The sequence below is a fragment of the Pongo pygmaeus genome, chromosome X, assembly GCF_028885625.2.
Source record: "Pongo pygmaeus isolate AG05252 chromosome X, NHGRI_mPonPyg2-v2.0_pri, whole genome shotgun sequence".
Lineage (NCBI taxonomy): Eukaryota > Metazoa > Chordata > Mammalia > Primates > Hominidae > Pongo > Pongo pygmaeus.
In genome coordinates this window covers 141330684-141357415 of record NC_072396.2, presented here as the reverse complement: position 1 = coordinate 141357415, position 26732 = coordinate 141330684, and the positions used below count along the sequence as shown (strand labels likewise).

Here is a 26732-nt window from a genome sequence, read left to right as displayed (position 1 = left end):
GAAACCCCATCTCTACCTACCTAAAATACAAAATTAGCCGGGCGTGGTGGTGCATGCCTGTAATCCCGGCTACTCGGGAGGCTGAGGCAGGAGAATCGCTTGAACCCGGGAGGCAGAGGTTGCAGTGAGCTGAGATGGCGCCATTGCACTCCAGCCTGGGCAACAAGAGTGAAACTCCATCTCAAAAAAAAAAAAAAAAAAAAGCAACAACAACAACAACAAAACCCAAATCATCAGAATAGTCCTTTAACCATTAAAGAAAATGAATTCATAACTAAAAGTCTTCTAAAAAAGAAATCTCCATGCTTATATCACTTTGTTCACTGAAGAATCATCAGAAACATTTAAAGAATTAACATCAGTATTACACAATCTCCCCCAAGAAATAGAAGAGGATGGAACACTTCCTAGCTCATTTTATGAGGCCACTATTACTGTGATCCCAAAACTGAAGAGAGCACAAAAGCAAAAACTATAAACTAATGTCTCTTATAATAAATGTGGAAACAAAAATCCTTAATAAAATATTAGCAAATCAGGCTGGGCGCAGTGGCTCATGTCTGTAACCCCAGCACTTTGGGAGGCCAAGGCAGCCAAATTGCTTGAGGCTGGGAGTTCGAGACCAGCCTGGCCAACATGGGGAAACTCTGTCTCTACTAAAAATACAAAAGTTAGCTGGGAGTGGTGGTGCACGCGTGTAATCCCAGCTACTTAGTAGGCTGAGGCAGGAGAATCGCTTAAACCTGGGAGATGGAGGTTACAGTGAGCCGTGATCGTGCCACTGTACTCCAGCCTGGGTGACAAAGCCAGACTGTCTCAAATATATATATATGTGTGTGTGTGTGTGTGTGTGTGTATCTCAAATGCAGCAACACACAAATTATACACAACTGTGATGATTGATTTTGGGTGTCGACTGGTTAAGGAATTCTGGAAAACTGGTAAATAATTCCTTATTCTTAATGTTTCATTAAGCACCGAGCCCATCCCTCTTCTGCTTAAAGGGAAACTCAGGTAGTTTGGCATTTGATTAGAATGATTTGGCTGCTCTAGGTGTGTCTGTGACGGTGTTTCCAGAGGAGATTGGCATTTGAGTTGGTGAACTGAATGGACAAGATTTGCGCTCATGTTGGTGAGCACCGTTCAATCAGCTGGGAGCCTGGGTGTAACACAAGGTTGGGGGAAGGAAAAATTTTTGCTCTTTCTTCTGGAGCCAGGACACCCTGCCCTTGGATGTAAGAAATCCAGTTGTTTCTCTGGCCTTTGGGAATCACACCAGCAGCCCCCTGGGCTCTGGGGCCTTGAGCCTTAGGCTGAGCATTACACCATCAGCTTCCTTGGGTTGGAGGTCTTTGAACTGGAACTGAGCCATGTCACTGGCTTTCCTGGTTCTCAGACTTACAGATGGCCTCAGCTTCCATAATTGAGTGAGCCAATTCCCCTAATAAATCCCTTTTCATATATCACTTTCTACGTATATTCCATTGGTTCTTTCTGGGGAACCTTGACTAAAACAGGTTAAGAGATTTAAACCAGTAATGCAAGACTGGTTCAATATTCAAAGATCAGTTAATGTAGTCCACCATATCAATAGACTAAGGAAGAAAATAGGCTGGATGCGATGGCTTACACCTGTAATCCCAGCACTTTGGGAGGCCGAGGTGGGCAGATCATTTGAGGTCAGGAGTTTGAGACCAGCCTGGCCAACATGGTGAAACCCGGTCTCTACAAAAAACACAAAAATTAGCCAGGCATGGTGGCACACACTTATAGTCCCAGCTACTTGGAAAGCTGATGTGGGAGGATCACTTGAGCCTAGAAGGCGGAGGTTGCAGTGAGCCAAGATTGCGCCACTGCTCTCCAACCTGGGTGACAGAGTGAGACCCTGTTCCCCAAGCCCTCCCCCACCCCCCCAAAAAAAGAAAATAATATTATATCGATTGATGTAGAAAGCATATACAAGATTATTCAAAATTTTTCATGAAAAGGAACAGTCTCTAAAATACTTAAAACAAATTTGAGAAAGAATAAAGTAGGAGAAATTACTCTACTTGATGTTAAAGCCTAATACGTAAATCCTATAATCTGGACAATGTGGTATTTGTTGAGGGGTAGCCAGCCGTAAAGATTAACAGGACAGAATAGAGAACCCAGAAATAGACCCACACAAATATGCCTAAGACATTTTTGTTGTTTTTTGTTTTTGAGGCAGAGTTTTGCTCTTGTTGCCTAGGCTGGAGTGCAATGGCATGATCTTGGCTCACTGCAGCCTCCGCCTCGTGGGTTCAAGTGATTCTTCTGCCTCAGTCTCCCAAGTAGCTGGGACTACAGGCATGCACCACCACACCTGGCCAATTTTTGTATTTTAGTAGAGATGGGGTTTTGCCATGTGGGCCAGGCTGGTCTTGGACTCCTGACCTCAAGGGATCCGCCTGCCTCAGCCTCCCAAAGTGTTGGGATTACAGGCATGAGCCACCACGCCTAGCTGCCTAAAAGATTTTTGACAATGGCATAAAAGTAACTCCAGGGAGGAAGAATAGCATTTTTTAACAAACTGTGCTAGAACAATTGGACATCTAGGTTAAAAATTAAAAAAGCTAATCTTAACCTAAACCTCATGACTTATACAAAATTAATTCCAAATGGATCTCATATTTAAATATTAAGTGTAAAATTATAAAACTTTTAGGAAAAAAAGTATGACAAAATCTGTTGGACCTAAAGACAGGTGAAGAGTTTTTGGATTTGACATCAAAGTGCAATCCACAAAGGAAACAAAATGGATAAATTGAACTTCATCAAAATAAAAAGCTTTTGATCTGCAAAAGACCCCGTTAAGAGAATCAAAAGACCAGGCAAAGACTGAGAAAATATTTGCAAACCACATATCTGACAAAAGCCCTGAGTCTATAATATATAAAGAGCTCTCAAAATTCAACAGTTAAAAAAACAAGCATTTCAATTAGAAATTGAGCTAAAGAGGGCCGGGTGTGGTGGCTCACACCTGTAATCCCAGTACTTTGGGAGGCCGAGGTGGGTGGATCACCTGAGGTCAGGAGTTCGAGACCAGTCTGGCCAACATGGTGAAACCCTGTCTCTATTAAAAATACAAAAATCAGCCGGACCTGGTGGCAGGTGCCTGTAATCTCAGCTACTCAGGAGGCTGAGGCAGGAGAATCGCTTGAACCTGGGAGGTGGAGGTTGCAGTGAGCTGAGATCTTGCCACTGCATTCCAGCCTGGGCGACAGAGCGAGACTTGGTCTCAAAAAAAAAAAAAAAGAAAAGACATTGAGCTAAAGATATGAACAGACATTCACTGAAAAGAACAATGGATGGTAAGTAAGCACATAAGATGTCCAACATCATTAGCCATTACAGAAATGAAAATTAAAACTGTAGTGAGATATCACTATATAACTATCAGGTTGGCTAACATTAAAAAAAATAGTGACAACCTGTATTACTCCATTCTCACACTGCTATAAAGATACTATCTGAGACTGGGTAATTTATAAAGGAAAGGGGTTTAGTTGACTCACAGTTCTGCATGTCTCCGGAGGCCTCAGGAAACTTACAATCATGGTGTAAGGGGAAGCAGGCACTTTTTACGTGGTGGCAGGTGAGACAGTATGTGAGAAGGAACTGTCAAACACTTATAAAAACATCAGATCTCATGAGAACTCACTATTGTGAGAACAGCATGGGGGAAATGCCCCCATGATCCAATCACCTCCCACCAGGTCCCTCCCTCAACACGTGGGGATTATGTGGATTACAATTCGAGATGAGATTTGGGTGAGACACAGAGCCAAACCATATCAACACCATATGCTGGTAAGGACTTACCAAGCTGGATCACTCATACATTGCTGATAACAACGTAAAAATGGTATAGCCACTTTGGAGAATATTTTTGTAGTTTCTTAAAAAATTATACCTCACTTACTGTATGATGCAGCAAGTGCACTCTTGGGCACTTATCCTAGAGAAATGAAAACTTAGGTTCATAAACCTGTATGTGAATGTTGAAAGCAGCTTCCTTCCTTCCTTCCTTCCTCCCTCCCTCCCTCAAGCAGCTTCCTTCCTTCCTTCCTTCCTTCCTTCCTTCCTCCCTCCCTCCCTTGACAGAGCGTAGCTCTGTCACCCAGGAGGCTGGAGTGCAGTGGCGTGATCTTGACTCACTGCAACCTCTGCCGCCACCACCCCTGGCTAATTTTTGTATTTTTTGCAGAGACAGGGTTTTGCCATATTAGCCAGGCTGGTCTCACTCCTGACCTCAAATCGATCTGCCCACCTTGGCTTTCAAAAGTGCTGGGAGTACAGACATGAACCTCTGTGCCTGGCTGTGAAAGCAGCTTTCTTTATACTAGCCCAAACTGCAAATAACCCCAACATACTTCAGTGGGTGAATGGTTAAACAAAATGTGCTATATCCGTATCATGAAATACTACACAGCAAAAAAGAATGTACTGTCAATACATGCAAATACCTAGATAAATCTCCGGAGAATTATGCTGAGTGAAAAAGTCAACCTCAAAAGGTTGCTTAATGCATGATTTCATTTAAATAACATTCTTAAAATAACAAGATTATAGAGATGGGGAACAGATCAATAGTTGCCTGGGAGTGGGGCATGGAGGGGCTGATTGTGGCTATAGAGACTGAATGAAGGAGCATTATCATGATGGAACAATTCTACATTTTGATTGTGGTGATGATTCCATGAATCTACACATGTAAGAAACATGTAGATTAACACCTGGCCTCTCATCAGAAACAATGGATGCCAGCAGGCAGTAAGATGATATATTCCAAGTGCTTAAAGAAAAATCTTTCAAGCAAGAATCTATATGCAGCAAAAGTATTCTTCAAAACTGAAGGCAAAATAAATTCCCAAACGAATGATAAAATATATTGCTAGCGTAACTGCCTTACAAGAAATTAGAAGAATAAACCCAAAAGAAATGCCAAAAGTTCTTTAGAGAGAAAATAATGAACACTAGAAATTAAATCTAATCCACAGAAACAAATGAAAAGCACAAGTAAACGTAATTATGTAGGCAATTATAAACAGTGTAAGGTGTATGTATCTACACACACACACACACACACACACACACACACACACAGTTTTCTAAAAGTTCATGGAAATGCAATATTATGAAAAAACTATACATGGATTCCAAAAATTTTAGCATCCAAGTAAACTTGTACTAACTTGTTATAACATACCTTAACAACCTCTAGTTTGAGATATGAAAAGGATAAGACATCAGTTTGGAAATAGCCTCTATCAGAGCAACATGACTTCTGCTAAATTTGAAGTTAGAACAAACATTAAATTTATGGTGAAGCTTGGGTGGAAGAATGGTGAAATCATTGATCCATTATGAAAAGTTTGTGGGGACAAAGCTCCAAAGAAATCAGCAGTTTACAAATGGATAACTCATTTCCTTTTTATTTTTTGAGACAGGGTCTTGCTCTGTCACCTAGACTGGAGTACAGTGGCATGTTCATGGCTCACTGAAGCCTCAACCTCCCAGGCTCAAGTGATCCTCCTACCTCAGCCTCCCTATTAGCTGGGACTACAGGTGTGCACCACCATGCCCAGCTAATTTTTCTATTTTTTGTAGAGATAGGGTTTCACCATAATGCCCAGGCTGGTCTTGAACTTCTGCAAGTGATCTGCCCGCCTCGGCCTCCCAAAGTGTTGGGATTGCAGGCGTCAGCCACTGTGCCCAGCATGGATAACTCATTTTAAGAAGGGATGAGACAATGTTGAAGATGAAGCCCACAGTGGCAGACCATCCACATCAATTTGTGAGGAGAAAAGTTGCTCCTTCAGTTGGTGCTCTTTCAATTAAGGCATGAGTTCATCTTGCTCATGCCCTAATTGAAGGAGTACCTAATAATCACCAATGATCAATGACAGAACCAATAGCCAACATCATAGACCCTTCAGTTGGTTCAGCTCACCCAATTCTGACTGAAAAACTAAAGTTGAGCAAATTTTCTACTTGATGGGTGCCAAAACCATTGTAGCCAGATCAGCTTCAGACAAGAACAGAGCTTTCAAAGGAAATCTTAAATAAGTGGGATCAAGATTTTGAAGCACTTCTTTGAAGACTTGTAACAGGATATGAAATGTTGCCTTACCAGTACAATCCTGAAGGCAAAGCACAAAGCAATGGCTACCAACAGTTGGAGTGGTTCAGTCAAAGCAAAAGCACAGTAGTCAAGAACAAAGGTCATGGCAACAGTGTTTACAGATGCTCAAGGCATTTTGCTTGTTGACTTTCTGAAAGGCCAAAGAACAATAAAATTTGCTTATTATGAGAATGTCTTGAGAATGTTAGCCGAAGTTTTAGCAGAAAAACACCTTGGAAAGCTTCACCAGAGAGTCCTTCTTTACGATAACAATGTTTCTGCTCATCATTGTCATCAAATAAGGGCAATTTTGTGAGAATTTTGACGAAAAATAATTAGGCATCTGCCTTATAGTCCTGATTTGGTTCCTTCTGACTTCTTTTTGTTTCCTAATCTTAAGAATCTGTAAAGGGCACCCATTTTTCTTCGGCTAGTAATATAAAAAAGACAACATAGACATGGTTAAATTCCCAGAACCCTCAGTTCTTTAGGGATGGACTAAATGACTGGTATCATCCCTTACCAAAGTGTCTTGAACTTGATGGAGCTTATGTTGAGAAATAAAGTTTATATTTACTTTTTTTTTTTTTTTGAGATGGAGTTTCGCTCTTACTGCCCAGGCTGGAGTGCAATGGCACGATCTTGGCTCACTGCAACCTCCGCCTCCTGGGTTCAAGTGATTCTCCTGCCTCAGCCTCCCAAGTAGCTGGGATTACAGGTACCCGCCACCACACCCAGCTAATTTTTATATTTTTAGTAGAGACGGAGTTTCACCATGTTGGCCAGGTTGGTTTCGAACTCCTGACCTCAGGTGATGCATCTGCCTTGGCCTCCCACAGTGCTGGGATTACAGGCATGAGCCTCCACGCCTGACCTTACAGTTTTGTTTTTAATTCCAGTTTTCCCACAAACTTTTTGAAGTCCCTTATATGTGTATGTGTACAAGTAATCTTTTCTTCTCTTAATATGTTTAAAATAATTCCATAAAACTGCAATTATAAAATCGTATTCTTAGACTTTTAACATATAAAGATGTGATATATACGATTTTTAAAAATTTTTAATTTTTTACTTTTTGAGACAGAGTCTCACTCTGTTGCCCAGGCTGGAGTGCAGTGGCACGATCTCAGCTGACTGCAACCTCTGCCTCCTGAGTTCAAGCAATCCTCCTGCCTCAGCCTCCTGAGTAGCTGAGTAGCTGGGATTACAGGTGTGCACCATCACGCCTGGCTGATTTTTGTATTTTTAGTAGAGGTGGGTTTCACCATGTTAGTCAGGCTGGTCTCAAACTCCTGACCTCAAGTGATCCACCTGCCTCGGCCTCCCAAAATACTGGGATTACATGCGTGAGCTACCGCGCCCAGCCAAGATGTGATATATATGATGATAATAGCATAAAGAAGGAGATAGGGATGAAACTACATTACAGTAAGTAAATGACACCAAAAAGAATTTGAAACTACAGAAAAAATTGAAGAGTACCACAAATGGTAAATATGTACGTTAGTACAAAAGAATTGAGCAACCACTAAAAAAAAAAACAAAACCCTCAAAATAGAGAAATCATTCAACAAAGGAATTAAAAAGGTACAGTAGAAAATATATGTTTAATACAAAAGAAGAAAGTAAAAGAGGAACAAGTGAACATAAAAGATGAGACATATAGAAACAATTATCAAAATGGCCAACATAAATCCAATCATACCAATAATAAATGTGAATGGATTAAACAACTGAATCAAAGGAAGATATTGTCAGAGTGGGAAAAATATCCCAAGATCCAACTATATGCTGTCTACATGAGATGTACTTTAATTTCGAAGACACAAGTAGGTTAAAATTAAGAGGATGAAAAACGATGGCCGGGCATGTTGGCTCATACTTGTAATCCCAGCACTTTGGGAGGCTGAGGAAGGCAGATCACTTGAGGTCAGGAGTTCGAGCCCAGCCTGACCAGCATGGTGAAACCCCGTCTAAAAATACAAAAATTAGCCAGGTGTGGTGGCAGGTGCCTGTAATACCAGCTACTCAGGAGGCTGAGGCAGGAGAATCACTTGAACCCAGGAGGCAGAACTTGCAGTGAGCCAAGATCACGCTGTTGCACTCCAGCTTGGGCGACAGAGTGAGACTCTGTCTCAAAAAAACAAACAAACAACAAAAAACAAGAAAAAAGATGTACCATGCAAACAGTGAACATAAGACTACTGGTATGGTTATATTAATATCAGATAAAGTACACTCTAATACACAAGGAAATGTAACTAGAAAGAAATTAGAACATTATATAATGACTAAAGGTCAATTCATTAGAGACATGAATTGTAACGATAATTATAAACATGTACACATACTCACCACAGGGCCCCAAAATACAAGAAGAAAAACAGAATTGAAGACAGAAATGAAACAGTTCAAGACTTCATTATTGTTCTCAGTAATGGATAGAACAAACATTCTGAAGACTTGAGCAATGCTATAAACTGACATTTTGTTTTTGTTTTGTTTGTTTTTTTTTCAGAGTCTCACTTTGTCACCCAGTCTGGAGTATAGTGACACAATCTCAGCTCACTGCAACCTCCACTTCCTGAGCTCAAGCGATTCTCGTGTTTTAGCCACCTGAGTAGCTGAGACTACAGGTGCGCGCCACCGTGCCTGGCTAATTTTTGTATTTTTAGTAGAGATGGGGTTTAACTATGTTGGCCAGGCTGCTCTTGAACTCCTGACTGCAAGTGATCCACCCTCCTCGGCCTCCCAAAGTGCTGGGATTACAGGCATGAGCCACCAGGCCTGGCCAGTATTATATTAAATATCCAGAACAGACAAATGTGTATAGATAGAAAATAGATTAGTTGTTCCTTAGGCTTAAGGGAGTGGAGATTAACTGCAAATGAGCATTAGGGATCTCCTCTGGTTGATGGAAACTTTGTGGTGGATTGTGGTGATGGTTGTACAACCCTGGAAATTTACTAAAAGTTGTTGATTTGAGCAATTACACCAGTGAATTTTAAGGTATGTAAATTATGCCTCAAGAAAGCTGTTTTTAAAACATTGAACATGAAAATATGATCAATATCATTAGTTATCATGGAACTGCAAATTAAAACTACAATGAGATATCATTGCATACCCACTAGAATTGCAGAAATAAAAAAAAAAAGCACACAGTAAAGAATTGTTGACAAAGATACAGAGAAATGGTAATCCTCATAAATTCCTGATGGGCACGTACATGGTATACTCACTTTGGAAAACAGTTTGGCAATTTCTTAAAAAGTTAAATATAAATTTACCATATGACCCAGCAATTCCTCTTCAAGGTGTATACCCAAAGGGAATGAAAGCACTTGTACACACAAAGACTAGTGCAAGAATTTTCAGAGCAGAATTATTCATGATAGCCAAAAAGTGGAAACAACCCAAATGTCCATCAACTAAGGGCTGGATAAACAAAATGTGGTATATTCAAACAATGGAATATTATTCAGCCATAACAAGCAAGGAAGTACTGATACATGCTCCAACCTAGATGGACCTTGAAAACATAATATTAAGTGAAAGAAGCCAGTCACAAAATTCTACAAACGGTATGATTCCATAGAGACAAGAAAGCAGTTGCTTGGTCCTCATGATGGAGAAAAGGAGTAACAATAAATGGGATCTTATTGGGGTTATAAAAATATTCTAAAGTGGATTTATGATGATAGTTACACAACCTGGTAAATTTACTAAAAATCAGTGAATTGTACACTTGAAATGGGTGAATTATATGGTATGTAAAATATGTATAAAGACAGTTGAAAAAAAAAAAAAACTACTGTTAAATGTTAGGAGGTTGTACTGATTACTGTTGTTCTGCCCAGATCCTCTCAGATTCCTTTAACAATTTCTTGAACTCCTTCCCTGGCTTTTGTGTTTATTTACTTCCTTTTTTTTTTTTTTAGACAGTCTTGCTTTGTCACCCAGGCTGGAGTGCCGTGACGCAATCTCGGCTCACTGCAACCTCTGCCTTCCGGGTTCAAGCGATTCTCCTGCCTCAGCCTCTCAAGTAGCTGAGATTACAGGCACACGCCACCACGCCTGGCTAATTATTGTATTTTTAGTAGAGACAGGGTTTCACTCTGTGTTGGCCAGGCTGGTCTCAAACTCCTGACCTCAGGTGATCTGGCCGCCTCAGCCTCTCAAAGCGCTGGGATTACAGGCATGAGCCCCCACGCCCGGCTGTGTATATTTATTTCTAAAGGCCTGCACCTTTGCCTCTCTGGCTCTCTTGGAAGCCTGTTTTAAGGAGCTGCTTTTCTTGTATATAGAGAACTGACAATGCCTGAGAATTTACATTCATATTTTTGCAACCCCACCCCTTTCCGCTTGCAAGTTCTGGATAGTCTTTACCAAATGAAGGTTATTGAGGGAAAGTATGAAAGTTTAATTCCTCTGTCTTGTGTAGGGACAAACCCTGTGATATAATTTACACTCAGCATTCTCCTGTGGGATCATGTGGAAGCAACCCTCCATAGGATGTTGCCTGAAATTACACATTTGCTTAGCTACTTCCGCTTTCCTGTCCTGCTTCCTCCATTTCCTTATTGAGGTCTCCTGGGAGCACTTCCTTAAATTAACTGCATGTACTTGAATCCTCATCTCAGAGCCTGCTTCTGGGGAGCCAACCCAAGACAAGGGGGATTACTTATTCCTAATTTACCCAGTTTTCAGGTGAAGGGACACATATTCAGGTAACACTCCAGGCTTTTCTATGCCCTTCGCTGCTCCTCATGGGAGGAGGAGTGACATGCTAAATTGTGATTTGGGACTAAGAATTTGGCATCTGTGACTTATCCCCTTTCTTTGGGGCATTCCTGCCTGCAGGGAGCATGTGCTGTGGTCAGTAGGCTTAAGGAAAATGGCTCTGCCTTTGCATGAAAGGCCCAGAAGCAGAGCCTGAGGCAGGCATTTAGGTGTATGTGATGTATTGAGGGAGGGCTCTTCAGGAAAAACCTGTAAAACAATGAGAGTAGGAAGATACGGGGGAGGAATGTGTGTGGTCATGGCCTGTAACATGTGTCAGGAGTTGTTTCATGTAGCAATGAGGAACTTGAGGAGTTCTTCCATTAGGAGGCAAGGGAGTTAGGCCTATCAGTCAGTCATTGGTCATTATTGGCGGTGGTGTGGGGTGGGGGTGGGAGGTGTTTGGATTTCCCAGTTGTCTTCAGAAGAGGTGGCTCCCCTTAGCAAAGGGTAATTATTTGGAGATGTTTAAAGGTGTAAACTGTTAGCCACAGCACTCAATGTAGCTGGGGGATGGATGCACCAGTTAATGAAGGTGATCAATGTAAGGCACCAACAGTGTCTACTATAGTTCATTCCTTGGACCAATCAGATCCACTTGCTACTTCCTATTAAATTCACTCTATTTGGACATGGTTTTTCCAGGATTCTAGTTGGTGGGAATTCCTTTGGGAAACTTGCAAGAGGAGATTTAAACAAATCACAGCCTTGACTGCTCTGATTGGTCCTGAGACTTCAACTGATATTCTTTTTTCCTTCTTTCATCACCCATTCTAGATTTCCCTAACTTGTTTGGTTCTTCTGCTGGTCTAGGTGGCTTTCCTGATGGGATGACCTATACCCTCATCGCCGTGGGTCTGAGCCCATTTTCATGCCTTTATCAAGTCTGTGGTTGCTTCACTTTCCCATTCATGGCTAAAACTGGGCATTACAGTAGCAAGAGATGCCCCAGTTGGTCACATGAATGCCAAACATACTCTTCCCTGCTCATATTATATAGGAGCAACTTTACGTCCTCATGATAATCTAGGGCCAATTCCCACTGTCAATATGGTAACTCTTTTTCATACCTGCTGATCTATTGGCAGAAGGAGCCCAAGTGACCAGCCAATAGGTGTAGCTTTAGGTGTAGTCGGACTCTTACTATGCCTCTTTGTGGAAGTGATCCCCATCTGGGAACTGGGTCTTCTAGATGCATAGATCCTAAGGTTGTAGAGACAGGAAGCATAAATCCCTCAAGTAGTTCATTAGGAGTGATGGTGAGAGGGTCACTCTTACTTCCATGTCTTGGTTCTTATACCCGTGTATTTTTACCTGTTAGGGCCAGAGCACTATATAATGATCTCTGAGTTAGAGCTAGAGTCAGTAAGCTTTTTCTATAAAGGGCCAGACAGTAAATATTTTAGACTTTGCAGTCCATATGGTCTCCGTTGCTACTACTCAACTCTGATGTTGTAACATGAAAGCAGCCAAAGACAGTATGTAAACAAATGAGCATGGCTATGTTCCAATAAAATCATATTTATCAAAACAGGCAGTGGGCTGGATTTGGCACGTTGTCCATAATTTGCTGATCCCTGGTTTAGAGTACAGATGCTCCTCAACTTTGTTAGTCAAAAATGCATTAAATACACCTAGCCTAGTGAACATTATCGCTTAGCCTAGCCTATCTTAAACATGCTCAGAACACTTATATTAGCTTACAGTTGTGCAAACTCATCTGGCTACATTGTACACTGTAGAGGATTGGTTGTTTACCCTCGTGATTGCCTGGCTGAGTGGGAGCTGCAGCTTGCTGCCCCTGCCCAACATCACAAGAGAGTATCATATTACATATCACTTCCCCAGGAAAAGATCAAAATTCAATATTCAAAGTGTAGTTTCTACTGAATGTGTATCACTTTTGCACCATTATAAAGTCAAAAAATTCTAAGTGGAGCCATCATAAGTCAGGGACTGTCTGCATATCCTGCATCTTGAAGGATAGTGCCCCATCCTCACAGGGATTGTTTCGAAGCTGGTGCTTCATCTGTGCCTTTAAAGTGCCTTTTTTTTTTTTTTTTTTTTTTTTTTTGAGACAGAGTTTTGCTCTTGTAGCCCAGGCTGGAGTGTAATGGCATGATCTTGGCTCACTGCAACCTCTGCCTCCCGGGTTCAAGAGATTCTCCTGCCTCAACCTCCTGAGTAGCTGGGATTACAGACGCCCGCCACCATGCCCGGCTAATTTTTATATTTGTAGTGGAGACAGGGTTTCACCATGTTGGCCAGGCTGGTCTCGAACTCCTGCCCTCACGTGATCCGCCGGCCTCGGCCTCCCAAAGTGCTGGGATTGATTACAGGTGTGAGCCACCGCAACCGGCCCTAAAGTGCCTTTCTATCACTCTATTACACCAGCAGCCTCTGAATGGTGCACAATGTTGTAGGGCCAATGAATTTCATTGTCATGTGTTCACTGCTGCATCACAGTTTTCATAAAGTGGATCTCTTGGTCTGAGGTGACATTGGGAGAGATCCTATGTTGGTAGATCAGATACATCATGATCTCAGGTAGTGGTGCTGACTGAGTCCCTGCAGGCAGTGAAGGCAAAATTTGTATGTAGCATATGTGGTAATCTCTGTCATAATGAACCACTGACCTTTTTAGAGGGAAGGGGTTGAATGTAATCATTTTGACCCCACATGACTGGTTGATATCCTCAAGGGATGGTGCCATATTGGGGACTTGGTGTGGTTTTTGTTGCTAGAAAATTAGACATTCAGCCACAGCCATCTCTACATTAGTCTTGGTGAGAGGAAGCCAATGTTGTTGGGCATGCGTAACCTCCGTCTTTGCCACTGTGGCTACTCTATTGTGCAAGCACTGGGATGGCAGAGGACAGACTGACTGACATCTACTGGCCAGATCATCCTGTCCTCTTGGTCATTTAGTGCTTCTTCTGCAGCGAATGCATTCTGATTAATGTTAAAATGAAGAGACAAAACTCTTCACACTTTGTACCCATTCCCATAGTTCCACCCATATGCATATTCCCCAGACCTCCTTGATCCCAATCTTTCCATCTTTCCCTTCCAATCCCCTGACCAAGCAGCCAAGCCATTCACTGTTTCCCATGAATCAATATATATATTATAAGTTTGGGCCACTTCTTCCACACAAAGTGGATGACCAAGTGTACCACCAAAAGCTCTGCTGTCTTTCAGAGACACCCTCGAGTGGGGTTGTAGGGCAGTAGCTACATATTTTCAGCTGGTACACAAATACTGAGCTGATCTATCCATGAGCTAAATTTGAGATTTTTCCTTTTATGCCAGCTGATCATAAGGAATACTTCCCCTTCCATGTGCCCATTGGTGTCAGTTAAGGAAGAAGCACCAGTGCATCAGTTGTGGGTGACATAGGTGTCTGGACCACCTGTTTCTGTAGCTTACTTGGGTCTTTTGGCCTGCTAGCACCCAATCCTGCTGGATGTACCACTTTATCTTACAATAAATTGCTGCTGGGGCCTGCCCAACCTTATGACAGGGTGGGTCTGACAGACCCAAGCTCATGATGAGCAATACTGGGAACACGGTTACTTGATATCCAAAGGGCAAGTACTCAAAAAAAAAAAAAAAAAAAAAAAATCTGGGCCAGGTGCGGTGGCTCACGCCTGCAACCCCAGCACTTTGGGAGGCTGAGGTGGGTGTATCACCTGAGGTCAGGAGTTCGAGAACAGCCTGGCCAACATGGCAAAACCCCGTCTCTACTAAAAATACAAAAATTAGCCAGGTGTGGTGGCCCATGCCTGTAATCCCAGCTACTGGGGAGGCTGAAGCAGGAGAATCACTGGAACCCGGGAGGTGGAGGTTGCAGTGAGCCGAGATTGCACCATTGCACTTCAGCCTGGGTGACAGAGTGAGACTCAGGTTCCAAAAAAAAAAAAAAAATCTGAAGAGCAAGTGCTCAATCTCTACCAGGGCCCAGGAGCATACCAGGAGCTCCTTTCAAATGGTATATAGCTTTCTGCTTCTAGATGGCATGGCCTTGCTCCAGAACCTTAAGGTTCTGCACTGCACGGTTCCTATTTGGGCTTCTTAGGGAGTCCACATTTTTCTTCTACCACAGATACGTCTCATATCAAGGAATCTTTTGGAGCATATAACCCAAGTGGTGCGATTGCATTTACTGCAGCTTGGACTTGCTACAGAGGCCTTTCTTGTCCAGGGCTCCACTCACAACTAGTCTTCTATGTCATTCAATAAATGGGTTATTACAGTATTTCTAAGTGTAGAACATATTGCTTCCCTACCCAGAGTCCCACCTTTGGACTCTTTCTTAAAGGTGGGAGGTTAAAGGTGCAATGATTTGTCCATCACTTTGGAGTGAATGTCCCAGCATTCCCTAGACCTTAGACCACTGGATCCCTAAAAACTTCACTCATGTAGCTCATCCCTGAATCTTTGCAGTGTTTATCTTTTACTTTCTAGAATGTACATCTTATTAGGACACCCAGGGTACTTCTGCTTCTTGCTCATCAGGTCCGGTTAACATGATACCATCAATAGAGTGGACCGATATGATGTTCTATAAAGTATTTAGTTGCTTCAGGTCCCGTTAAGTTATAAGAGAGAGCAGGAAAAATAACAGCCTTGGGGTAAGACTGGGAATATATACTTCTGTCTGTTCCATGTGAATAGAACCAGTTTCTGATTTTCCTTCCTGACACGTATGAAAGAAATGTATTGGTCCAAATCAATAGCCATATACCATCTACCAGAGGTGTGTTAATTTGCTTTAGTAAAGATACTACATCAAGTTCAGTAGATACAATTGGGACTATTATGTTTACTGGGCAGGTGGCAGACTGATTTTTTTTTTTGAGACAGAGTCTTGCTGTGTTGCCCAGGCTGGAGTACAGCAGTGTGATCTTGGCTTGCTGCAACCTCTACCTCCCGAGTTCAAGTGATTCTCCTGCCTCAGCCTCCTGACTAGCTGGAACTACAGGTGTGCACCACCACGCCTGGCTAATTTTTGTATTTTTAGTAGAGGCAGGATTTCATCATGTTGGCCAGACTGGTTTCGAACTCCTGGCCTCAAGTGATTGGCCCACCTTGGGCTCCCAAAATGCTGGGATTACAGGTGTGAGCCACCGTGCCCAGCCCCCAGACTGATTAATTAAAGAAAGATATGACGAGGACCATGCCTCCTGCATTGTTTAATATTTTGAGGGTGACACTAATCTTTGCTATTTCTCCCTTCCCCCAGATGTAATATTGGTTTTTATTTACTGTTTTGGCCATTGAAAGATTTTTCTTTGGGGGTGGTGGTGACTTTCATGGGCTTTCATAGGCCTTTTCCTATTACAATAGCTCTCACTCTATAGAGCAAAGAACTGAGGTAAGGATTCTGTGAACTGCTAATGTATTCATTCCGATGATTCATTTGGGAGTCATGACTATTGGACTCATTGTGAGACAAACCTGGGCCAATATCCCAATTATTTCCTGACCCCCATAAGCCTCTCCCTAACAAGTGGGCCACAGTAACACTTTGGCTCCTGGGTATCAGTGTCTATTTGTTTCCTGGGTCCAGTAGACTTGAAAGAGTCTCTGTATTCCCCTTTCCCCAGCTATCTGAGTAAATGGTCATAGACACTTTTGGAGAAGGCCTGGAGAACACTACTAAATATACTTACCATGTTGTTATACGGCCCTTTCTCATGGGAACCTGACCTCTTCTTCATTTTATGGGCTTGGGGTCTGAGAACTGGCTTAGGTCTGGAAGTTAGAAAAGGAGCTGTGACTTTCCATTGGGGCAACTGACTTCAGACTTCTGCTTATCTATATATTTATATATAGTAATACCCTTGCTGGCTGTTTTTCTGAATTGCCCCTAGGAACACAATGTTCTATGGGCCATCTCATTAAAACACTGTGAGTCAGCAGGCATCCCTTGGTGTCATTCCAACCTTGCTGCCTATACTTATAACCAATTCACTTTTGACGGTTAAGTGTTGTCACCTAGTTTCCCCTATTTCAGAATCTTATCACCTCTGTTAGCACTAGGGAGCCCAGTTCTGTACGAGCATCTCCTATCATCAGCCCTGGTTTACAGAGGACAGCTACTACTATGGAGCTTTTCTTTTTTTTTCTTTTTTCTTTTTTTCTTCTTTTTGTAGAGATGGGATCTTCCTATGTTTCCCAGGCTGGTCTTGAACTCCTGGGCTCAAAGGATCCACCCATCTTGGCCTCTCAAAGTGCTGGGATTACAAGCATGAGTCACCATGCCCAGCCGACTATGAAGCTTTTATTTATTTATTTATTTATTTATTTATTTATGACGGCGTCTCACTGTTGCCCAGGCTGGAGTGCAGTGGTGTAATCTCGGCTCCCTGCAACCTCTGCCTCCCAGATTCAAGTGATTCTCCTGCCTCAGCCTCACAAGTAGCTGGGACTATAGGCATGTGCCACCATGCCTGGCTAATTTTTGTGTTTGTTGTAGAGACAGGGTTTCACCATGTTGGCCAGGCTGGTCTCGAACTCCTGACTTCAAATAATCTGCCCTCCTTGGCCTTCCAAAGTGCTGGGATTACAGGCATGAGCCACCGCACCCGGCTGAAGCTTTTCAATAATGCTGGTGTCCCTTCACTATCACATTCCTTATTGTTTTGGTAAGTGAACTATACTCTGGGCCCCTCCAATGAACATAGTCAACTGGTCGGTCTTCTTCTCTCATGTAATAAATCCATCCTAACGTGTTCACTTCTCTAAGCTTTTTGATCTATTCCTCTATAGTCTACCACTAAGTTCTAGTATTGCTGCTTCATTTAGTGTGGACCACTGCTTTATTCTACCTCCTAAAACCTTTCAAAACTGGCCTCTGGGGCCCTTGCCAGTGTGCTGAATCCTGTGTCACAGGAGAGTACCTCCATATTAACACACTTTTCTCTATTCAGTTTTGTAATCTGTCCTGTAGATCCAGCATCCTCATATATAATCTTCCAGTTTTTGCTGGTAAACGTCAGCCAAGTTCTGCAGCTCCTTTTGTGTATATAATGACTCTCTTTTTGTGTATAATTCCTCTCCTCCCTCAGCAGGTCAAGCACTTCTCCCATTATCCCATGTTGAAATTTGACCATAGTTATTGTTCTAATTGCTGGGAAGGGAGGGGGGCAGATCCTGAGAAGAGCAGGCATTGTCCCAGACAATGCCTCATTTGAGTTCCTTTCATGATCTTCAATTGGGGCGGGGTGCGGGGTTGGACCACTGTCCTCTAAAAGGAGGATTGTGGCACTTCTGCATGTCCAGAAGTTTCTGGAGGATCTTGGGGTTCAAGGTTCCCAAATGCATCTACTCAGTAATCTCTCTTCCAAGTCTTAGGGTCCCACTCTTTACTGGGACCCTGGTTTTGGTGTAGGAGACTCACTGGAACTGAAGAATTCAACCTTCTCTGAATTTTAGCTTCTCTTATGATTTGCTCCTGAGCCTGGTGATATGGTTTGTATTTGTGTCCCCAACCAAATCTCACATTCAATTGTTATCCCCAATGTTGGAGATGGGGCCCTGTGGCAGGGGACTAGATTATGGAGTTGAATTTCTCATGAATGGTTTAGTACCATCCCCTTGGTACTGTTCTCACAATAGCGAGTGAGTGCTCTCAAGATCTGGTCGTTTAAAAGTGTGGCATCTCACATGTACACACAAATGTATACCATATATAGCAACATTTGCAGTCCAAAAGAAATATAAACAACAGTAGAGATGCAATGTTAAATCATAACTGCATAAAATTAACTGTAGTATATACTGTACTACTGTAACAATTTTGTAGCCACCTCCTGTTGCTATTGTTATGAGCCCAGGTGTTGTGGGCATCTGCTTAGAACTGCATGGGACACTAATCATCTCTGCATGAGTAGTTTGTCTCTCCAGTAAATTGCATATCACAATAAAAAGTGATCTCTTGCAATTTTCATGTGTTTTTCATTGTGTTCAGTGCAATACCATCAACCTTGAATAACACCGTGGGACCTATGGTGGGACAAACCTTGAATAACGCCATGGGATGAAGTGCCACTAGTGATGCTGGAAGTGCTCCTAAGAAGCAGATAAAAATCATGACATTAGAAGACAAAAGGTGAATTGCTTGATATGTACCATAGATTGAGATTTGCACCCGTGGTTGCCCACCATTTCTTTTTCTCTTTCTTTTTTGAGACAGAGTCTCGCTCTGTTGCCCAGGCTGGAGTGCAGTGGCGCAATCTCGGCTCACTGAAAGCTCTGCCTCCCGGGTTCATGCCAGTCTCCTGCTTCAGCCTCCCAAGTAGCTGGGACAACAGGTGCTCACCACTGCACCTGGCTAATTTTTTGTGTCTTTAGTAGAGATGGGGTTTCACCATGTTAGCCAGGATGGTCTCGATCTCCTGACCTCATGATCTGCCTGCCTTGGCCTCCCAAAGTGCTAGGATTACAGGTGTGAGCCACCATGCCTGACATTTGGTTGCCCACCATTTCAAGATAAATGAATCCAGTGTAAGGACTATTATAAAAAAGAAAAGGAAATTAAATTAATGAAGTTGTTGCTGCAGTTGTGCCAGTAGGTATGAAAACCTTGAACATTTTGCAAAATACCTTTTTATGTTGTATTGAAAATGCAGCTTTTGGCCATGTGCAGTGGCTCACACCTATAATCCCAGCACTTTGGGAGGCTGAGGCGGGTGGATCACTTGAGGTCAGGAGTTTGAGACCAGCCTGGCCAACATGGGAAAACCCTGTCTTTACTAAAAATACAAAAATTAGCTAGGCATGATGGTGCATGCCTGTAATCCCCGTTAGTCAGGAGGCTGAAGTTGAACTCGGGAGGTGGAGGTTGCAGTGAGCCGAGATCTCGTCACTGCATTCCAGCCTGGGTGACAGAGCGAGACTCCATCTCAAAGAAAAAAAAAAGCCAAGATAGGCCAGGCACGGTAGCTCATGCCTGTAATCCCAGCATTTTGGGAGGCTGAGGCAGGTGGATCACTTGAGGCCAGGAGTTTGAGACCAGCCTGGCCAGCATGGTGAAACCTCATTTCTACTACAGATACAAAAATTAGCTGGGCCTGGTGGTGTATGCCTGTAATCCCAGCTACTCAGGAGGCTGAGACAGAATTGCTTGAACCCGGGAGATGGTTGCAGTGAGCTGACATCACGCCACTGCACTCCAGCTTGGGCGACAGAGCAAGACTCCATCTCAAAAAAGTCAAGATAACAGGAGAAGCAGCTTCTGCTGATCAAGAGGCAGCAGACAAGTTTCTAGATGTCATTAAGACAATCATTGTGGAGAAAAGATATCTGCCTGAACAGGTTTTTAATGCAGATTAAAGTGCCCTATTCTGGAAAAGAATGCCAGAAAGGACGTTTGTTAGTAAGGAAGAGAAGCAAGCACCAAGATTTTAAGCAGGAAGGGACAGGCTAATTCTACTGTTTTGTGCAAATGCAGTTGGTTTTATGATAAGAACTGTTCTTATCTATAAAACAGCTAACCCCTGAGCCTTGAAGAGAAAACGTAAACACCAGCTGCCAGTCTTCCGGTTGTATAACTAGAAGGCTTGGACAACAAGAACCCTGTTTCTGGATTGGTTCCATAGATGCTCTGTCCCTGAAGTCAGGAAGTACCTTGCCAGTAAGGGACTGCCTTTTATTGAATGATGCCCCTGGCCATCCAGATCCCTATGAGTTCAACACCAAAGGCCTTGAATTGGTCTCCTTGTTCTCAAACACAATGTCTCTAATCCAGCCTCTAGATCAGGTAGCCATAAGGACCTTTAAGGCTCATTACACATGGTACACTGTGGAAAAGATTGTCAGTGCTATGGAAGAGAACTCTGATAGACAGAACATCATGAAAGTCTGGAAGGATTACATCATTGAAGAAGCCATCGTTGTTATGGAAAAAGCCATGAAAACCATCAAGCCCAAAACAATAAATTCCTGCTGGAGAAAACTGTGTCCAGGTGTGCATGACTTCACAGGATTTACAACAGAGCCAATCAAGGAAATCATGAAAGAGATTGTGGAGGTGGAAAAGAAAGGTGGTGGTGGGTGGGGAGAAGGGTTTCAAGATATGGATCTTGGAGAAATTAAAGAGCTAATCAGCACCACACCAGAGGAATGAACAGAAGACAACCTGATAGAGATGAGCGTTTCTGAACCTGTGACAGACAATGAAGAAGAAGATGTAGAAGAAGCGGTGAGAGAAAACACATTGACATTAGGCAGTTTAGCAGAAGGGTTCTGATTATTCAAGATTGCTTTTGACTTCTTTTATGACATGTACCCTTCTGTGATGCATGCACTGAAATTAAAGCAAACTGTGGAAGAATTGGTACTGTATAGGCACATTTTTAGAGAAATTAAATAGCAAAAAAGACAGAAATTATCATGTATTTAATCTCCATAAAGTTACACTAAGTGTGCCTGTGTCTCCTGACTACCCTTCCACCTCTTCCACCTCAGCCATCCCGAGACAGCAAGACCAACCTCTCCTCTTCAGCCTACTCTACCTGAAGACGAGGACAAAGACTTTTATTTTATTTCATTTATTTGTTTATTTATTTATTTATTTTTGAGATGGAGTCTCATTCCTGTTGCACAGGCTGGAGTGCAGAGGCACGATCTCGGCTCACTGCAACCTCCACCTCCTGGTTCAAGCGATTCTCTTTCCTCAGCCTCCCGAGTAGCTGGGATTACAGGCACACGCCACTACGCCCAGCTAATTTTTGTATTTTTAGTAGAGACGGGGTTTCGCCATGTTGGCCAGGCTAGTCTTGAACTCCTGACCTCAGGTGATCCACCTGCCTCGGCCTCCCAAAGTGTTAGGATTACAGGCATGAGCCACCGTGCCTGGCCAAAGACTTTTATGATGATCCACTTAATCAACAGCAAATACATTTTTTATCATGATTTTCTTCATAACATTTTCTTTTCTCCAGCTTACTTTGTTGTAAGAATACAGTATATAATACATTTAACATACAAAATATGTGTTAATCGACTGAGTTATCAGTAAGGCTTCTGGTCAACAGTAGGCTATTAGTGATTACGTTTTTGAAGAGTCAAAAGTTATATGCAGATTTTCAACTGCACATAACATTGTTCAAGGGTCATAGCCCCCACATTGTTCAAGGGTCAACTATATTTTCTTCATATATGTATATATATTTCATTGAAATTTCAATGAAGACTTTTGAAGACTATATAGACCTTTTATCAGCTTCATGACCCAGAAATGTCTTTCTCAAGGACCTGGGAGCCATTTTTAAAAAAATGTAAACATCAAGTGAGGTAGCACCCCATCTCCCAGTTTTTGTGGGAGTGTAGAAACCTAACTTTGGTGGGCACCTTGCTCCAAATTGCAAAACTATTTCCTGTTATAAAGATATGATAGTTTTTTCCCTCTAGATAAAACCAATTAACTAGCACAGATGGTCACTTCAATTACTAGGTAAAGTTTGGGTGAAATATGTGTGACAAACAATGCTGCCAAGTCTTCTTACTTGAGGACTAGTCATTATTTATTTACTTGAAAACATGTAAATAATGGTATCTGCCTGGCTATATTAGGGGTTGAGATTCCTTTCTGTTTTTGCAATCTCTTAGTGAGTTACTTGGAATGTGCATCATGTTCTGGTTTAATGCTGACTCAATAATAAAACGTTCTTTCTCTACTACCATTGTAGAGAGGAATTCTGGGTTAGGAGAAGATTTTGTTTTTAATTATATTTCCCCAACAATTTTGGTGATGAGAACATGGAAATATATGGTAGCTCCTGACATGAGCAGACAACTGACAGTCTGTAACCATAAAACAATTAGGTAGGAGACCCAGAATTATAAAAAGTCTTCCCTCTAGCGCTCTCTTTTTTGGGACTACTACCTAGACAATCCAACCTGTCCAAATTCAATATGTTACTATTAAATAAACATGGATAATGTAGACTCTAAAATTCGATCAGGGTCATCATATGGTTGGAAAATATGGGAAGACAGGAATGTTGCCTTCAAGTCTCTCTCTTAAGTAGTTAATATCTCTCTGTCACATTTGTGATGGTTATGCACATGAGAATCCAGTTCTGTAGTGGTGGGAGGATGGGTCTTTTGATTTGGATAGATTAACACATCCTTGGAGGGGTTTCATCCTGAATGAATGAGTTCCTGGTATTTATGGGATAAATATTGTTCTAAGAGGAGAGTTAAAAGTGATTTAGGGCTGGTCAAAGTACAGTGGTGTTTACAACTAATTGATCACAACTGGTTATTTCTTTGTGTCTTCTCCACTCCCACTGTTTTACTTGACTAGCTTAAAAGATTCAGATAGACTGTGCATGGTGGCTGACGCCTGTAATCCCAGCACTTTGTGAGGCCCAGGCAGGCAGTTCACCTGAGGGTGGGAGGTCGAGACCAGCCTGACCAACATGGAGAAACCCCGTCTCTACTAAAAATACAAAATTAGCCAGGCATGGTGGTGCAGGCCTGTAGCTTGTGGTGAGCCGAGATAGCGCCATTGTACTCCAGCCTGGGCAACAAGCGCGAAACTCCGTCAAAAAAAAAAAAAAAAAAAAAAAAGATTCGGATAGGCAGATGAAAAGAAAAAAGAGGGGAAATGCAAAAATTAAAGGCACTTTCTCTTTCATGGAAACCTTCTCCTCCTTTCTCTGCTGTTCGTGCTCCCTCTGCTTCCCCTGCATGTCCTTATCCTTCTTTGCTTCTAATTCACTGTAGTGGCTCCCAGGCAAGGGGGAGGTGATGATCTTTTAGAGAGGTGGCTCCCTTCATGAATAGATTTCCCTATAAAGGGAGATGAAGGTACAACTTTCTACAACTACCTGCTCTATTTGAGGATACAAGTTTGTGTGCCTGGTGGCCTAGCCCTGAGTCTACTTTATGTTTTAGACCAGATTCCACCTCCAGGAGGTCTTATCATCTACACACCACACAACACACAACTAGAAAGGCAGAAATAATAAAGAGACAGGATCATGGGATGATTGAGAACTTGGATAAAAGACTGTGCTTTGGTTTGAATGTGTCCTCCAAATTTCATGTGTTGGAAACTTAATCCCCAAATTCATATTTGATAGTATTTGGAGGTGGGGCCTTTGGGAGGTAGTTAGGATTAGATAATTTCATTAGGGTGGAGCCCCCATGATGGGACTGGTGGCTTTATAAGAAGAGGAAGAGAGACCTGAGCTGACATGCTGTTACTCTCTTGCCATGTCATACCTTCCAGCATGTTATGTCACAGCAAGAAGGCCCTCACCAGATGCTGGCACCTTGATATTGTACTTCCCAGCCTCCACAAATAAATCTCTGTTCTTTATAGATTACTCAGTCTATGGTGTTCAATTATAGCAACAAAAAATTGGCTAAGACAGACTGTGTTCCCATAGGCAACAGAATGGAGAGTAGCTGCACTTGTCACTTGGAAAAAGACAGGCAACCAAGGTATTAAACTTATGAATGTCAAAACTGGAACTGAAGTGTTGTGTAATTTACATTTTTATTGTCTCAGTGTGAGGAAAACCAGACCTTCCTATTTGGATAGCCAGCAAAACTGATGCCATTGAGTAGCTACCCAGGACTCTTGGGTGGTTCAGATCCTTTTCTCACTCATTTAAAGGCTTCTCTTCCCTGTGCCCCAGAAATTTGCTACTATGCAGCATGTTTTCAGTTTACAGCCCCATGTTTGGAGATGTGCACCAGCTACTGCATGGAATTTTGCAATGAGCAGACTTTGATCCTTTGATGGAGCAAGGATGTTGGTGTCCAGAAGATTACCACATCAGGGGTATGGTGGTCAAGAGAAGCTGACTATCCACCATCCCTCACAAATATGGATAATCTGAGGATAGAGGTTCCTTGAAACCTTTATTGTAAAGAGGAATTGGAAGACATTGCAGCTGTTTACTCATAAGACAGGTGAGTACCTCATTGATTTCCATCAGTGACTTGTTCAGGCATTCTAAAAGTTTATTGGCATGGATCCAAGGTCATATAAAAATTGCCCTCTGGCTCTAACCACCTTTATTTTAGCTCTCTCACTGACTATCCAAACCCAAGTTAAGGGAAAGGTAGTAGGATGGCAAAGGCAAACTATTACTCAAATCTTAGCAGCAGCTACTCAGTTTTGGGATAATCTAAGAACAAAAAAAGAAAAGAGATTAAAGTTTGCTGTGTTCTCTGCTTAGTTAGAACTCTTTACTGAAGGGAATAATCCTGCAATGACCAATCCAGAAAGGGAAGAAAGAAAGATGGGAGGCTGTATGTTGTTATTGCAAGAAGCCAGGGTGTTGGAAGAGGGATTGCAGAAGGACACTCTAGATGATGCAGAAACTGCAAAGATAAGAGAATTAGGAGAGCCTAGAACAAAACTTTCAGCTAGGAAATACTTGGCAAGTGGTTCAAAATTGACAAATTGAGGGAATCACAAAGGTGAGAACTAGTGGACTGTAATGTGTCAGTAACTTTTCCCATCTGGTGACAGGGTAATACAGGTTATGGTTATTTTGGGTCAGCCTTCTACTTGTCCCCTTTCCTCTGTAATTCCCATAGAGATAGGTCCTTTGACTGAGGAACATGTGTTCTTCATTTCTCCTGAATCTCCTATAAACCTACTGGTGAGAGACGTGCTGTGCAACTTAATAGCTACTATATTCTGTACTGTGGATGAAGTGTCTGTGGAGCCTTTTGGGAAAAGGCACCTGATTTGGATACTATATACTTCTGAAAGAAAAGAGGTATGGCAGAGAGTGGCAGTCTCATACTGTGCTGGAAAAGTCCCCACAAGCTGAAACAAGTCACTTAAATGTGAAGTAAAAAACTATAAATCTTTTAGAATAAAACATAGGAGAAAATATTCATGACCTTGGATTTGGCAAAGGTTCTTAGATATAACACCAAAAGCATGACCCATAATAGAAAAAAATGAATAAACTGAACTTCATAAAAAATGAAAAAAATTTGCATTTCAAATTATTCCATTGAGGAAATGAGAAGACAAGCCACAGACTGGGAGAAAATATTTGCAAATCATATATCTGATAAAGGACTTGTATCCAGAATACATTAAGAACTCTTACAACTCAATCATAATAGTGATAATAATAATCAGACAACTGAATTTAAAAGTAAGCAAAAGACTTGAAGGAGCATTTAATCAAAGGGAATGACAATACTGGATTAATTTGAGATATAAAAAATAGCTGGGCAACATAGTGAGACCTCGTCTCTACAAAAAATTTAAAAAAAATTAGCCGGGCGTGATGGCAGGTGCCTGTGGTCCTAGCTACTTGGGAGGCTGAGATGGGAGGATCACCTGAACCCTGGAGTTTGAGGTTACAGTGAGCCGTGATCACACCACTGCACTCAAGCCTGGGTAACAGAGTGAGACCCTGTCTCTTAAAAAAAAAAAAAAAAAAAAAAAAAAAAGAAAGAAAGAAAAAGGATAATTGAAAAGGAGCACTTACCCTGTAGTAATCCCACATTTCCAGTAAAGAAGAAAGGTAAATTTCATAAAGATGGGTAAGTGCTATATAGATTTGTACTGATTTTAGATGAGTTTAGAGAAGTAAATTAACTTGTTATCCCATTAACACCTGTAGTTCCTGATCCTGCAACTATTCTGATCTCAGTATCATTGTCTGAAAAAAATTGTTTTGTTGTTCTATGTTTTATGTTCTGCCCTCCCTTCCTCTCTCCCTTCCTCCCTCCCTCCCTCCCTCATTCCCTTCCTCCCTTCCTCTCTTCCTCTCTTCCTCCCTTCCTCCCTTCCTCCCTTCCTTCCCTC

General features: G+C 42.1%; 1 pseudogene; it reads left to right on the top strand.

Moving 5' to 3' along the window:
- The window catches only part of LOC129024025 (GTP-binding nuclear protein Ran-like), a 40614-nt pseudogene that overhangs the window by 8127 nt on the left and 5755 nt on the right, over window positions 1-26732 (top strand).